The sequence below is a fragment of the Eleutherodactylus coqui genome, chromosome 4 (genome assembly GCF_035609145.1).
Source record: "Eleutherodactylus coqui strain aEleCoq1 chromosome 4, aEleCoq1.hap1, whole genome shotgun sequence".
NCBI classification, from domain to species: domain Eukaryota; kingdom Metazoa; phylum Chordata; class Amphibia; order Anura; family Eleutherodactylidae; genus Eleutherodactylus; species Eleutherodactylus coqui.
The window spans coordinates 97,232,412-97,247,013 of record NC_089840.1 but is presented as its reverse complement, the minus strand read 5'-3'; the positions used below and the strand labels follow the sequence as shown (position 1 = coordinate 97,247,013).

At 45.3% G+C, this 14,602-nt stretch overlaps 1 protein-coding gene across 1 annotated transcript in view; it reads left to right on the top strand.

The window, feature by feature from the left end:
* Nucleotides 1–14,602, top strand: part of PRKX (protein kinase cAMP-dependent X-linked catalytic subunit) — a 115,292-nt gene that overhangs the window by 52,563 nt on the left and 48,127 nt on the right. The window lies entirely within an intron of this gene.

Sequence of the window (14,602 nt, the reverse complement as noted above, 5' to 3'; positions counted from 1 at the left end):
GTGATTACAATATCCAAGCAAAAGGTTAAGGTCTCATGTCAACGGGTGAGAGCCTGCAGCGGAACCCCACCCTGCCCACCACAAGAGGACATTATTTACCTGTCCGGTTCCTCTTCTTGGCTGCGTGGGTTTTCCATATTCTCCACTGCGGATGCGGGCGCGCCGTCACACACGTGCAGTGGAGTTTTTTAAATCTGCTGCATATCTGCGGCCCATCTGCAGTGTCAGCTGTGGGTGGGCTGTGGATTAAACAGCTTCCATTGTCTTTAATGGAGGCCGTCCGTGCGGGACCGTCCCATGATTGCCCTGCGTTGATTCGGCAATTCAATTTCACCCGTGGAAATTGGGCCTTATTTATTGTGGAAACTAAACCCTTGAAAGGAGGTTCTAGTACCCTGTTAAGTCGCCTCTAGCTTGGAAGTGAGATGTGAAACAGGCAGGCATGGAGGCATACAGGTTCTGTATGGCATCCTGCAGCATATCTGTCCACATTTTCTATAGTTAGGATTCTAGATTGTGCAAACTCGTAGGCCATCAAAGTTGGCACTCCACATGGCTCCATACATGTTCTATTGGAGATAAATCTGGCGACCAGACAGGCCACAGTAGTGTGACAATGTTGCTGATGCATTCCTGTGACTCCCCTGTGTGTCTGGTCGAGCATTATCCTGCTGCCTCTTGGAAGCCACCATGAGAGGAACACGTGGCTGCAGAATGTCCTGAACATATCACTGAGCTGTCATTGTCCCTCGTACCACTACTAGGGGGGACCGACTGTCGTATGCAATGGGCCTCCAGACAACCACACCAGCAGTGGGGCAGTGTGCCAAGAACATGGCCGTTGTCAGTGCCTAAACTAAATCTGGATTCATTGCTGAAGACAACCTGGTTGCAGCAGTCCAGTTTTGTCGTTCATGATGCCACTGCAAATGAAAGTGATGATTTGTGGGTGTCAAAGGCAGTACACATAACAGGCACCGTAGGACCAAATGTCCTTCAGGCAAGCACCTGGAAATGGTTCCGACAGACACAGTGGTGTAACGATGCCGCCACCTATCTCTGGATGACGGACAACAAAACAGTTGGAGCGGTTTGTGCTTGTTGGGTGATTAGACGATCCTCTCTACCGATGTCTCTTCACAGTGTCTGGACCCTGGTCTGCTTGTATGTGCGCCCTCACATATTTACTGTTCCCAACGCCTCCTAACAGTCTGGTTAGAGCACCTTAAGTAGTGGGCAATTTGTCGATACAACAATCCAGCTTCTTGCATTCCAATAGTGCGCCCCTCTCAAACTCTATTAAGGCCGCCTGCAGACGGGCGGAAATTCCACGGCGGGATTTCCGCCCGTGGAAGCTGCCATAGGATTGCGTTAGCAAACGCAATCCTATGCAGACGGCCGCGGTTTGTCTGCGCAAAATCCCGCGCAGCAAACCGCGGCATGTTCTAATTCTGTGCGGGGCAGCTGGCACATGAAAATAGCCAGAGCTGCGGGAGCAGGTAAGTCCGCGGTGCTCTCTGCAGGCGCTTGGGTCGGGTCCCGCTGCGAGAATTCTCACAGCCGGATCCGACTCGGCCGTCTGCAGGTGGCCTAACTGGGTGAAATCTTTTCAGTTGAATCGTACAGGTATGTCTAGTAGTCAACAAGCTTTACACAAGTGGAAAAAAAAGGTCACTACAAACAAATAGCCTCTGAGAGCCTTCTTATAGTCCAAGAGTGGAACCACTTTTAGGGCTCCTTCCCACGGACGGATTTCCGCTGCGTAATTCGCGGCGGAAATCCGCTGCGTTGCCCGCAGCTATTAGGTTCTATTGAATCACCCAACCTCACCCGCGGCATGCTCTATTTGCCGTGGGTGTACGCGTGGACGGCTTCCATTACAGTCAATGGAAACCGCCCGTCACGCTATCTTCCGCTGTAGCACAGCGGAAGATAGCGTGAAACCGCATCCCTGCCTACCGCCGCCGCGTCATATGACATGGCCGGCCGCATCATGTGACGCGGTGGGCGTGTCATGTGACGCGGTGGGCGTGTCATGTGACGCGGTGGGCGTGTCATGTGACGCGGTGGGCGTGTCATGTGACGCGGTGGGCGTGTCATGTGACGCGGCGGGCGTGTCACGCCGAAGCGTCGTGCAGGAGCGGGGACGCCGGATCGACGGAGCCCGTCACGGCCGTGTGCAGCCGGCCTTAGGCCCTTAGGCCCTCAGTTGGCAACACTGTTCACCTAATCACCACATCTCTAAACATTTTGCATATCTGCCTAAGATGTAACTGCATGCTGAATTTAGCAGCGAAACGACAGCTCCTTCTTGGTGCTTGATTTATTTGTTTATTTATTTTTTTCTTTCAACAATGAGTTTATATAGCTGTTTGTATGTCAGAAAGGGGTTAATATCTGTAATACATGACAAAAAATAAAAAGGTTAAATTTGCTTAACAAACTGCCCTATAAAAAATACGTGGAAAAATTCCTTCGGTATGTCGTAAAATTTTAGTATTTAGATCTTTTTTTTTTTCTTTTTTTTTAACTTTATTTATGAAATTTAGAGTGGGTGCAGAAAATAATAGGTGAGGGGAGGATATGGGGGTTATAAGAAACAACATTTCTCACATCATTAATGTTATATTTACACTTGAAATACGATTAATCAAAAAAGAAAAGTAAGAAGAGAAAATAACCAGGTGAACAATTCTGTGTCCAAACGGTGAATGAAGTGGCTGCCTTTTTCTGTCTCGCAGCGAGAAATCCCAGCACAATGTGAAGCACTAGCCAGTGAATTGCATCTGCCTACACATTGAGCTTTGTCTGTGTTTTTGAAGCTCTGGCTCCTAACACGCGAGATAACGGCCCTAGCCAACCCCTTCTGAAAAATACATTTTGTTAAAAATGACTGCATTATATGGGATTGCCCACAACCTACTTTACTGCAAGCTAGCCTAGAACTTCATTACTTTTGTGTTTACAACATCTGCTCCGCGTGGTTCTGAGATTTAGGGCTTTTTTTTTTTTTACATGTGACGACCTACCGGGTGCAGATGCCCCACAGTCATCCAACTGCTAATCACTCCCGTGCCTTTACACAGGAACGAGCATTGCTCGGTGAATGAAGGTGGAGCGCAACAGAGGTCTTTACAGCCCCCCACCGCCATTCACAGTAAGCAGGCCATCGTTCAGAAATGAACGGCTGCCTGTTTACATGGACCGATCCATCGTTCAGTTTTCTGCTTACTTTTTCAGCTGGACCAATCAGTACAGCAGCTCCTGACAGACTCATCAAGTTGGTGAGCTGCGAACTGAACGTTTTGCTTGCTTAACGTGTAATTTATGTGGGCAAGTCAAAGAGGAAGGAATTTAGTGTAATTGTTCCCTTTCCTATAGAGATCCTCCGGGCTCTCCCTTACTAAAGTTCCTTCCCCTCGGTATATGTGTCACAGTTAATGGATAATCATCATTTTTTTTTTCCCTTGCTGATGTTATAACATCTGTACTTCATTAGCATTCTATCTTTGATATACTAGAACTCCACTCTTTATGTGTTAAACAAAGGTTGTGCCTACCTGGACCAATATTGGGACACAGGGGTGTGTCTCAGACTACCTCATACTATGTAGATACTGTAGATAATCTGTAGTCATAGCTCTGCCTAATGAAACTCCACTAAAATACTGCCAATCAGTAAGATCTGAGAAAAATTAAATAACAGGTGATCATCACCTGAAGGTACTGACTTGCATATTCTATTTCACCTCTCTGAATAGTAGTTTTAATAAGTAGGAAAAATGACTCCATATATTAAAAGGACATGAACTTTCTCACTTATGCTCATCTAACAGCCTATGTGTTTATCGTAGATCCTGTAATATACTTACATTAAAGGGGTTGTCCCGTGAAAACAAGTGGGGTATACACTTCTATATGGCCATATTAATGCACTTTGTAATATACATCGTACATTAAATATGAGCCATACAGAAGTTATACACTTACCCACTCCGTTGCTGGCGTCCCCGTCTCCATGGCGTCAACTAAAGATGCTGCTTAGTCGCACGAACAGTCGAGCTTGCGCACCGCAGGATTCTTCTGTCTCCCTCCGGGCTCACGAGCTGCGTGTTGGCTCCTCCCTCTTCTCCGCGTCATCGTAGCTCCGCCTCCGTCACGTGTTGCCGATCAGCCAATGAGGTGGCTGTATCGGCAGTGGAACGCAAGACAGGAGAAGAAAATCCATGGTGCACCATGGGAGAAGACCCGCGGTGCACCATGGAAGAAAACCGCGGTGCACCATGGGAAAGGAGCGGTGGCCATCTTTAAAAGAAGAAAAGAAGAAGCTGCCCGAACGGGGATGCAGGTAAGCGATTTTTAAATAACACACGGATTGTTTTAAACGGGGCACAATGTGGGGGTATGTAAAAAAAAAAAAATAACATTTTAGCATTTCGCAGCGGGACAACCCCTTTAAATATTTTTTAGTTTTACGACTGAAAATCAAGTGGCTGCCACTAGGGGTCTCCCTTCTAGCAGCCTTCCAATCCACTGCTTGTCATTCATTAGGCATTTGGCTTTTCTAGTAACTGAAAGACTAGGACACTGCTAGTTAACTACATGCTAAAGAAAGGTGGGCATCCATATGCTGCCTTGTAGCTGATTGGAACAGGGCTTGGTAAGACAACATGGGAAGTGTGGGAGAGGAAGTCTTGGCTCATATAGTACTGGCAGATAATCGTAAAAAGGCCCTCTTTCAGAAATGCTGCTCTGAATTGCAAAAACAGGTACTGTATATTGTAGAGCTCAGCATCTCTCCCTCTGTTATATCAGAGATGGGAGAAGTTTTCACAGGGTGCTGGGTGTGGTATTTGAGGGCGTGGCTAACCTAGAGAGCTTGGTTACCTGGAGGGTGTGGCTAACCTACAGAGCTTTGTTACCTGGAGGGTGTGGCTAACCTAGAGAGCTTGGTTACCTGGAGGGTGTGGCTAACCTAGAGAGCTTGGTTACCTGGAGGGTGTGGCTAACCTAGAGAACTTGGTTACCTGGAGGGTATGGCCAACTTAGAGAAGGAGAGCGAAAGACAGATGGGTCATGTCCTATTGTATAATTGGGCTGCCAATGATACCTTGGCATACTTGCCACACCAAAGCATTATTGGCAGCCCATCGTGTGGTCTAAAGGTTTTTTTACTTTTGAAACTACAACTCCCAGTGTGATGTTAACAATGGTGGGGGCACACTAAGAGGTATAGTATAGCAAACTAGGTGCACAGTATCTAACTGTGGTAGACCTTACATGTGAATGTAATACAGCTGTGTTTGCAGTCAGAACCAGAGTACATAACGACAATGAGCGACTCACAGGTGACATTCTCTGGACTCCTTCCTGTTCGTCTCCGTCTGCTCCTAACTTTCCCCAGCTAATTCTTGCCTCTGCAGAGTTTGCAGCCCAAACATCGTTATCTCTTCAGGAAATAATAACCTCACATACTGTGTCACCAGAATACGTGCTACTCACTGTGCCCCCAGAAGTAATCTGTGTCCCAGGTAATAAATAACACACTGTGCCCCCATAAATAATCTACTGTGTCCCAGGTAATAAATAATAACACACTGTGCCCCCAGAAATAACCTGTCCCAGGTAATAAATAACACACTGTGCCCCCAGAAATAATCTACTGTGTCCCAGGTAATAAATAATAACACACTGTGCCCCCAGAAATAACCTGTCCCAGGTAATAAATAACACACTGTGCCCCCCAGAAATAATCTGTGTCTCCCAGGTAATAAATAATAACACACTGTGCCCCCAGAAATAATCTGTGTCTCCCAGGTAATAAATAATAACACACTGTGCCCCCAGAAATAATCTGTGTCTCCCAGGTAATAAATAATAACACACTGTGCCCCCAGAAATAATCTGTGTCTCCCAGGTAATAAATAACACACTGTGCCCCCAGAAATAATCTGTGTCTCCCAGGTAATAAATAATAACACACTGTGCCCCCAGAAATAAATTCTAATACACCGTTCCTCAATAATAACACTATGACTTCCTTATAATAACACTGTGCCTCCGAAATAAACTATAATACATACTGATCCCCAGAAATAATCTACTTTGTAACCCCAGACATAAATTTGTGACTACACTGTGCGCCAAAAATCTTTTCCACTCCATTTGTACTCGGACTGTCACGAAGCCATCTAGCCATAACTCGTTTCTATACACTTTCCTCATCCTGCCACTACTTCCAATACTCTCCGCAAAATAACGCTCCCTATTGTAGCCTCCACATCGATTTAGGTACCAATTGTGACCCCCTCCCCCACTACCCCCACTTCACAGTAGTTAGGCTTCCCTGTGGCCTCCCATAATAGTTGGGTCCCATGTCTGTGGCCCCGTCACTATGTAGTAACAGTAAAAAAAAAATAAAAATTATACTTTCCTCTGGGCTCCCCATTGTGGGCCGCTCCTGACACTGTCCCGCCTGTCTCTCCTCTTATCCAGCCGCCGGTCACATTGGCTGCAGTTTTCACATAGTTAAGGCAATCTACAGGGTCACATGGTGGTCAGATTATGTGACCACCCAAAGTCACCCGCATGTTCCTTACAGACCCCGGAATCCTGGCCATGCTCAGGAGAGACCACAGAATACCCGAATGCACTACAGGCTCCAGAATAACCCCTATGCTCTCTACAGATACTAGACTCTCTCACATCCTCTGTAGAGGGCACAGAGTTAAATCACTGTCACTATCCTGTGGCACCACATATCAAACCCTACTGTGCACCCCTCATATCCCACATATGACTTTGTGACCTGAAGTTATAGACCCTCCAATATGTAGCTCCCCCATGTTTTGCATTAAAGGGGTCATCCTGGGATTTTGTTAACTTTTTCTATTCATGATCGTCAGGGACCTGCTACCCGGATGCCCGTCGATAAATAATTCCTGGTGCTGCTATCGCTATGGTCAGTCAAAGAAGCAAAAAACGCAGACCATAGCAACACCAGCATCAGTTAGCAACTGATCGGTAGGCATCTGAACGGCAGGTTCCCGCTGATCATCTATTGATTGTCCCAGAATACCCCTCTAATCTGTTATCCCCTGTACTATACTGCACCCCATTCCGTATTATGGCATTGTTGTCTGGCTGCGCAGAGGGCTCCAACTTTACCACCCCAAATCTGCTGCTCCAGCGAGATTAATTCCCATGGGTGTGTGAGAGCCTGAAAGTAGTCATGTGACAGGAAAGTCACACCATCACTTCCCAGAAGCTTCCCAGAAGCTCTTACATTCGACCTGCTACTAGGATCAGAGGGAAGTAAATGAAGCTGCCAGCATAAGAGAGGCGAATATAGTATTTTTCCTTATTTTTTTTTTTCGACAACTGTAGGAAACCAGGTGACCAGGAGAAGGGGCAATAGACCCGGGTGTCTCCTAAGAAATCCGGAGACGCTGGGGTCTATTGCCCCGGGTCTAGTCGGAGAGCAGAATATATCATCAGATATGTATATTCACTATGGTTACTTTCACGGATTGACTATAAACCTCATGAAATATTGGAGATCCTCCACACTTCTGATAGTGCTGACAAGTTATCTGCAAAGACTGCTGGGATAGCTTTTTTTTTTTTTGTATGCATTTATATTGCCCCCATTGACTTTAATAGAAGCCGTATTAATATTGTATGTATGCAATGAGCTTCCCCGTTGGGAGCCAGCCAGAATTGTATAATTTATCTTATGTCAATGTGCAATGAATTGTTTATAGAGGGGGTCTCCGCCAGCTCGGGGACATGCCTCTTAAGATTTTTGTGTTCTCGTGGTCATCTTACTAATATAAAACTGCCATGGGAACAAATAATATAAACTACCAACACAAATGTGTACCTGATAGCTGACGTACTGCAGTCTATTGTAGGCCAGAAGTTGTAGACTCCTCCAATTCACCCAGTAACACAACTTTTTTTTTTCTTTGGAGAAGAAATGTAAATTTTGCACATAAACTCTGCAGGGGCGCCGTCCTAAGTGGCTGACTTTCAGTATCTATATAAGGAATACTGTGGTTCTGTTAGGAAATATGTGGAGAATGAAGCATGGCTCATTCCCGAGGTCCCCTATTATTACCTTTACGAGACCTAGTACTTTACTGTTCTCTCTTCTGAAGGTGAGACAAACCCCGTGTCATACAGAAATCAGACCGCTGAGCTAATAAAAGTTTAATAGCATCCTCGCGTTCGCTTCTCCGCTACAGTAAAAACAATGTTGTTTACAGGTTTAGTCATGTTAGGCTTCTGTGCTTGGGGACTTTATCACATGATTCATTTCTCTGGGGAGCTAACTAGTTCCAAATACCAAATGAATGAAGAAAAATATCTACCTTTCTCTTTTTTTTTTCTCCTCTTCAAAAAGACTCCTTATTCTGAAGCCTTACTTTATTTCCGACTCTGCACCATTTACAGAATTGGCAAATAATACTGAAATTGAATGGATATTATTATAAATGTTCATTATTCATTCCTCCTATTACTGAGGAATACCAAACTGTTTTATGATGTCCCCTGAGCGGATTATTAGGAGACTCTTGACTTTCCTCGTGATTTGTCCTCTTAGAACTTTTCCACTAATTTGACACATCCTACATGTTATAAAAAAAAAAAGTATACATTTAAAGGGATTCTGTCATCGGGTTCATGCTACCCAAGCCACGGGCAGCATGAGCCCAAGATAGGGATGCCTGTCACCACAGCTTCAGAATAAACACACTTCGAAGTTTGACTTGGAAGTGAGCTTTGAGTTACGGGGTAGGATGCGTCAGCTGCTCGCCACCCGCTGCATACAGAGTGACAGGTCTCTCCCTATACATGGCAGTGGAGACCACTGTCAGTCTTCATGCTGCGGGAGGGGAGAGCCCACCTACTAAACCAATGATCGTGTAGCTCCTCTCAGTGTTTCACAAAACTGACTAAGAGGACCGAGCCTGTACCACTGTCGCCAGCTATAGCTGCAACTGTAATTTACTTCCATACCAGACATATCCTAGTGAGCAGCGGAGCTGTGAATTGCCCATACAGTGCCATCCAGATCCTTTTTCCACTGACTACCAATGCTGCGGCATAAGAGGTTTCCTCTACATCACGGGTGCATAACAAGCAGACTGGTGGCCACATATGTCATTCTGTGCGGCCCCAATCAGCTGGACGCAGAATTATCTGTGTGGCTGTTCACGTATAGTTTCCATGTCAGGGTGAAGAGGACTGGCAACAGGAAGGGACAAGTACTACGGTGCACCGTATAGCCATGTCTGGCTCCACTAGATATTCGGACAAAGGTGCACTGTGTAGTCATGTCTGCGTCCCCTATATATTAGGAGAATAGTCTCTTGAGCCATTTGGCACTCCAGAAATGAGTGTGAGTTAGAGGCATTGTATATGCATGCGGCTCTTAAAGGGGTTGTCCCGCGAAACAAAGTTGGGGTATACACTTCTGTATGGCCATATTAATGCACTTTGTAATGTACACTGTGCATTAATTATGAGCGATACAGAAGTTATTCACTTACCTGCTCCGTTGCTAGCGTCCTCGTCTCCATGGTGCCGTCTACTTTTCAGCGTCTAATCGCCCGATTAGACGCGCTTGCGCAGTCCGGTCTTCTCCGTGTTGAATGGGGCTGCTCGTGCTGGAGAGCTGCTCCTCATAGCTCCGCCCTGTCACGTGTGCCGATTCCAGCCAATCAGGAGGCTGGAATCGGCAATGGACCGCACAGAAGACCTGCGGTCCACCGAGGGTGAAGATCCCGGCGGCCATCTTCACAAGGTAAGTAAGAAGTCACTGGAGCGCGGGGATTCGGGTAAGTACTATCCGTTTTTTTTTTTCAACACATGCATCGGGTTTGTCTCGCGCCGAACGGGGGGGCTATTGAAAAAAAAAAAAAAACCCGTTTCGGCGCGGGACAACCCCTTTAATAAATTGCCAGGCCGTTACCTTGACATTATAACATGAGCTCCTATCTATGAATAGAGAACATTCTACTGTGCAACACATGCCAGTCATCAGAGCAGTAACCGCTAGGAGGAGATAGCGGGGCTGGGCTGTGCTAGTGAGCATGCGGTATCCTCGTCTGTGCCTGCCCATAACGCTGGGTGATCTTCTGCTCCTGACTGCCCTCCCAGGTCATCAATATTAGGTCAGGATGGTCAGCACAGGAAGCGCCTGACCATGATGGTCATTACATCAGAGGAGTTCTCAAAATCAGGACAATAAGGGTCATGTGACACTCCCCGATCGAAGCACAGCACTCATTTAAGGTAAACGAAAGACATTGTTGAACACTTCACTGAGGCCGGCTGGGGTAAGAGGCTAGAAGTTTGCAAAGTCCTGGAATGCCCCTTTAATTCTGTACCCTGAGAAGTTGGAGTTCTTGACGAAAACTAAGAAAACTTGCGGGAGGACACAGGAAGAGGATTTAATTCTAAGCTGTGGCTCTCCATCATTGGTTATGAAGCCAAATATAGTCGGTGTTAGAGTATACAGTTTACATAGCGGACAAGATACACGACTCGGTACACAGGTGGAAATACTTCCCAGATACAAGACCGTTCTATATGCAAACAGTTATTATTGCCATGATGTTGTGGGGCTTCATTATTACTCTTATTCACATTTATTTGTGTACAGTACATGTTTACTGACTGCATTAAACACTCTTACAAGTATTCTGTATGTAGTCACCTGAAAAAGTAAGTGAACCCTTTGGAATTGCCTGTATTCTTGCATTGATTACTGCCTCAATATACTCAATAAAGGCCATTAACAGTGCAATGGCTTGTGTGATATTAGATTAGTAAGATTGTGTTTGCTATCCAACTCACAATTATAGACAATCGGACCACATTTATTTGTAATCCATGCAGAAAACCAGGTAATTTCCAAGGGGTTCACTTATTTTTCTTGTAACTACAGAAACCGCAAGCCTTGCCCATCCTAGCATTAATGAACACTAGTTGTTATTAGTACCGTGTAAGTCTTAGTGCATAGCTTGCTGTGGGCCAGATATAATAAATCACATTCACCCTTATAACGTAAATGACAACGTTCTACGCAGCCAGAGCGGTACGGCGGGCAGCGCCTTCTGAGTGTTGGTAATTTGCTCTTTAGTCCATTGTCCAGCTGACTTTCTTGCAGCTTCGGAGGCTTACATGTATACACCCAGCCCCTGCGAAGGACATTATTAGCTGGAATTGTGTAACCAATATTTGCACAAAGCATTTAGTGATACAATGGAGATTAGAAAACGCTCCTGTTCTGCTTCCTGCCATGTTACACTGCACTTGGGATAAGTATTGGATGCTTGGCTCATAGACAGTGCTTTAGAATAGTGGCGTTTGTTACATTTTGTCACGAGACATGAAACCAATAAAGCTGCACAGGCCTGATTTATACATTTGCCTTTTTTTAAAAAAAATATATTGTACCTTCACACCAGATGATTGTTGGGTGCATGAATGCCCACCATCTGTCCCACAGACTGCCGCCCACCATCTGTCCCACGGACTGCCGCCCACCATCTGTCCCATGGACTGCCGCCCACCATCTGTCCCACGGACCGCCGCCCAACATCTGTCCCACGGACCGCCGCCCAACATCACTCCTGGGCTTTCACAACCCCGATTCCAAAAATGTTGGGACCCTGTGTATAATGTAAATAACCATTTGTGATTGGCAGTTCTCTCAGTAACCGGTGTAATAGTTAAAAAGCGGCCAATCACAGATGTTGGGTAAGTCTAGCCGCAGCTCGTGAATAATCTGGACTCCTCTCTGACTGGGAGCTGCAGGCACAGGCTAGAACCTCCTAAAAAACATGCATATGGCTCAATGGGTGACCACTGAGGCAGCAAGATTGCCACTACTTTATTCGTCCCTCAGTGAGGGTGGCATAAAGGACACGACCGGCCTCTTTAGCTGAGAGTAGTTGTGCTCGGTTTTGCTTGTGTTTGTAGAGCTTCTTTTATATACCACATTTTTTTGTTTTCCCATCCTGGGGTGGGGGGTATAAAGGTGACTTTTAGAGCTCAGCCGTGAGTATGTCATATAAAGTTGACAGTGTGAAAGACAAGAGAGCATAAATCCACGTCTGCCACCCTCAAGATTTGTCCCTGTACTTTGTAGACAGTCATTGCAAAACAAATCCTTACTGGGAACTGCAAGTATTTAAACTGGGAGGGAATGTATATAGGGATACAATTGGTAGTCTTGGTATCAAGAACTTTTAGGGTGGTTTCACACCTGCGTTGGACCTCTGGCCGGAGGTTCAATCACAGATACGGCTGAAAATACCTCAATCTAAAAGCTTGGCGGCTGGGTAAAAAGCAGACGGAACCTATTATAGTCAATAGGGTCTGCCTGGCACTGTTCGGTACCATCTAGAAATAGAACAGATTTGACCATGGGGATTCAAGGCCTAAAATAGTGTTTGCCAACATATGATTTTCCCCATGGTTTTTATATCAAATCCGCCTTTGGGGAAGTTGCAATCCTGATAGCCATGGCAGAGAATTGCTGAGACACTCACACACACCTAGCATGTGGTGCGAAGCTGCCGCTGGCCCCATTGATAACAATGGGCAATTCAAGGGAACGTCCAAAGATAGGACATGCTGCGATGCAGGAAAAAATCAATCATGTGTATGACCCCAATCGAAAGAATGGGGTTCATATTCATGCGTCTCGCAACGCACAAATCTGGCACGATTTTCCCGGCTGTGTGAAAACTGCCTTGGATTCAGCGAGGTGCTATGCTGCTGTCGTAGCGCATCGTGTTAACTACAGCTGTACTTCCTTCACTTCCTATATTTATCTATGAACACTTCCTTCGGCATCTTCATTGATTTCTATGCAGGGGGGGAAGGGGGGGGAATATACATTTTTTTTAAATCTAAAAACTGAAACATTTTATCACATATGCAGTGTGTAAGCAAAAACCTTTTGTTTAAGTAGTCACTTTAATTTAGGTGATATCAAGGGGTATCCTGGCCTCATCAATTAGTTATGCCTTATTATGCAATGCATCGGAAAAGAGAACAATGAGAAACACTCAAGTGATGTTTCCAAGCTCTTCTGTTTTATTGTTCTAATGCAAGAGGTTATATAGTGTGGCATCCCCCCAACAAAGTAAACATATCAAAGTCTACAGCATGTGTGATACTTCTCTCAAAGTAAAACATTACAAAGGTTAATTATTACAAAGCTGCATGCTCAGCATCTGGAACCCTGTTAGTAAAACTACAATGTGTCTTTTGCACACATACTTCTTGCTCCTTCATATGGCACAAATGTTATGCACACGACACTACTACGTAAATTCAATACTTTCACAATATAATCCAATGCTTTTACAGTGTAAGCATATGCTTGAGTATGCAGTACGTTTTTGCAATCTTTGGGAGGTATACACCAGCATGTATTGTCATTGTATGGGGAAAAAAGTTATGAACAAAGACTAATGCTATAATGAAAGAAAATTAGTAGATCATTTATAAATGTTGGAATTTCTTTCTGAAGGTTCTCTACCTTTTGCAAACGAGTTACATGCCCATTTCTGCCACACATAGTTTGTCCGCCTCTAACAGAGTGCCAGTATTTTCTAATAACCTTAACATCACAGACCGTACAGATATGTCCAGGATACTTCATCCGCTGAGCACACTAAACTAGGTCACGCAGAGGTCTGCATTCTGTGTATGTACAAACATGTGCTTCCAGGCAAGATACTGTTGTAAGATAATGCTGTACAATAGAGTCTATGGAAGGTGCCAGGGATAGTGGGAATCTGGCCTGCAGGTCTCCATTTATACAAACATAATCTTAGTAATCCAGGCCAGGCTGCATGCCAGGAGTTTGAGACATCTAGAGACCTGATGCTGTTGTAGAGAGAAATGTCCACGCTGACACACTCATAAAATCTGGGAAACTGAGGCATTTCCATTTTAATTTGCTATTTAATTTTGGAGCACAACCTAAAAGCTTTCAGAAATTATTAGGACATTTTGAATATAAAGTTTGCTAATAATTTCATTAGGGGAACGTGGCATATTGCTTTCCTTCCAGCAGCTCATACTGCCATTTCTTCTGCCTGTGTAGGTATTGTGGCAGGCCAGGTTTACTCGCTTCTTGGATTGCTCACTTCTCTGTCAGGAAATGGGCACCACACGTGTAGAAATGCTCCAGAGACTCGTGATTTTTTTAAATCTAGCGCCTGCCAGTTTTTTTACACAGCAAACTTGTGGTACATACAATGTCCAGGGTTCATACCCCACAGGGTCTCCATCACTTACTGCCGGGGCGGCCTCCTCTGTCAAATAGGTGACGGGCCCAAACTGGTTTGTGCCAGACTTCAGGCTCCCAGTCCCGATGGCTGCTCCTACAGCCTCTGGCTAGCAGCCAGCTTTCTTCCCCCAGAGTGTGGTAGGAATTGATCCTTTTATCTCACCTCCTGCCACACCCACAGGTGTTGTGTCACTCTGCAGGTATCAGAATGCCTGTCTTATCACCCTCTGCAAGCCATTCTGCACTCCTACCGTGTATATGTGTATACATATGTGTGTGTGTGTG